We start from the raw sequence: 2856 nt of genomic DNA, 5'->3' as shown, positions 1-2856 counted from the left end.
TTCAATTGTTGAAATTTGGGGTTAAAATACTTATATAGGACTTTAGATGAAGGGTAAAATGACATAGTATTAGGCTAGAATAATTAGGAAAATACCCAAAAGCCCCTAATAAAATAACCATCAAGCTCACCGACGACCTCGACCTATGGTTTGTCAATCAAATCACGAACCGTCCTGGTTGGTCATTGATGAGTTCAAAGACCAATATTTTTGGACCTCAAATGACGGGACCCACCCACAAGCCGTGGTCCTAACGACCGGATGTGGGTCCCGATCGTAGGTCTCAACTTTTGACCCTAGAATTTCTCTAAGTCTAGGACTCACCTACGGAACCTATTTATGGCTCATGCATTGATTGACGGACCGTCCTGGTGGATTGTTGAAAAAGTACTAAAACTCAAAATTTTGGAAAAACCTCAACTTGCAATTCACGCCACACATACGGACCGTCGTTCCACCCACGGTCAGTGGATGGCGTCGTCAATCTTGACATCAGGCTTAAGAAAACTAAATTTTTTCTCTCTTTCTGAATCCGATGTGTTACATTTATTGAAACTGTATTGTGCACATGCATTGTCATGAGATTGAGTATAAGTTGGGCACGTAGAGATCGTCCGTGCTGGGGATTGTGAAATGTTAGGATTATAGGTCAGACATGAGGAGATTGTCCATGCTGGGATTATTTGATTTTATGATAGTGCACTGAGATCGTCCACACAGACATTTCGAGATCGTCTGTGATGGTATATGGACCTCGCGAGTCCCTCGTGGGTCATAAACTCTTGATGTATTTCTTAAGAGTATCATGTATATACAGTAGATATAGTACTTTACATTTGAGGCATATCATTTCATAGTGTCGCATTGCGTCGTATCTCATTAGATCCTTCATTCTTATTTGAGTACGTTCTTTATTCATGTTTTACATTATGTGACATTTGATTATCTCTATTGATGAAAACTTGCTTGATAAGTATATTGTGGACTTGTAAAATTAAAAGATTATTTCCTTATATACTCATGACACTACTTCTTTGTTGTCAGTTTATGAGATATACTAGGTACACATGGTTTTGTACTCATACTATACTTGTTGCACTCTTTTGTGGTGTAGATTGTATTTTGAATTTGAGCACATTTTTTGGAGCTTTCAGAGTTGAGTGTGAGTTATCCTGGAGTTGTGGTGATCTACTTGATTGTTCTATGGCCCAAACATCCCTCCATGTCTTTAGTTATTATTTTATTTTAGTATTTAGATAGGATGTTCCTTATGTCTAGGTTTGTCATTTAGTTCTAGACTTGCATCATAGTTTAGAAGCTCTTGTACTTATGACACTAACTCTTGGGTGGTAGTTTAGTTTTCCGCATTCAATACTTATTAAGACTTAGTTGTTGGGATATTCTACTTGTCGTTTAGTTTTTCCATTATCAATAAAGTATTGAATTGGTAAAAGCATTGGGTTGACTTACCTATCATTTGGGAACATAGGTGCCATCACGACTTGTGAATGTTGATCGTGACAAATTGGTGTTAGAGCCCTAGATTCATCGGTCTCACTAGTACAAGAGCTGAGTCTAGTAGAGTCTTGTGGATCGGTGCGGAGACGTCCGTTACGTATCTCTGAGAGGCTATGGGACTTTACGAGACTTCTATTTTTTCATTCTCTATCGTGCGTCTGTGGTTCATTTTAAGCATTGTTTCATTCTCTCACTAATAGTGATGAGACGTTCTCAAATTCGTATGTCAGCGATATTAATGATTTTATATGGCATAGTATGAGATGTTGTGATATGGCTACTAAAATGACTAGGTGATGAGCATTGCAACTTTGAATAATTCAATTGAAAAGATCAGGAATAGAAAAAATGACTTTCTCGAGTTTTGATTTTCATACAAAAAAATTCAATTTCGTTGGTATTTATTACGACAATTTCATAGTATAGATACATCACTGATTGATCAATAATTTAATATTGGAAGGGTATAATATGAATGCTATGAATATAAGTGTAATATTAGGAGGATCACTTAATTATATAAGAGCATTGTTGTCATGATCAGGCTACAACAAAAAGTTGAGGAATAACAAAAATATAAGAGGTGATCATTTATGATGAAGTATGAGATGGTAGAGCTTGCTATAAGATTTGTATGAAAGACTTTCTTTCTGACCTTTGGAGTAATGGTATACTAAAAAGAATTTAAATAATTTAAGTTGGATAAAATGATAATCACAATGGTAAAGTTTCTTATGAGGGATGTCATGACGTGGACTAAATATAATATTGTATGAGATTCTGAAGCCAACTTGAGGTGTCAATCAACAAGGATATTTACAGTGGTGATTAAATGGTAGATATTGACACATTTAAACTGTGAGATGTCTTTTAGAGATTGAATTGAGGACCAATAGTATTAGTTGAAATTAATGAAAAACAAAATTTGATTTTTGGGCAAGGATACTCTTATGAAACTATGTGGAAACATTCATAGAGACGTGTGTACAGTGGTAAAAAAAATCACTCTACAATGTATGACTAATATTTTAGTGGTTGGATATATTATATCGACAACTAATTAACTCTATTTGAGTAACCAAGGTTGTCGCAAGCATTGTTCAGTATGCTCTGAATTTTTGTAGCTTTATTTTGATTATGAATCTATTTTCTTTTATGTACCTTATTTTGATTTTGAATATGTTTTGTGACTCTCCTTCTAGGTTTGTACGTATTAAGACACCCTTAGATGATTCTTAGAGGTGGATCGATTACATCTCTCTTAAGTTGTTGATTTGATAGGATAAAATATTATTTTGGATATGATAGACGTTGATATCACATTGGGTATAGATTGAA

The sequence above is a fragment of the Solanum stenotomum genome, chromosome 3 (assembly GCF_019186545.1).
Source record: "Solanum stenotomum isolate F172 chromosome 3, ASM1918654v1, whole genome shotgun sequence".
Taxonomy (NCBI): Eukaryota; Viridiplantae; Streptophyta; class Magnoliopsida; order Solanales; family Solanaceae; genus Solanum; species Solanum stenotomum.
Note: the sequence above shows the minus strand (reverse complement) of the source record.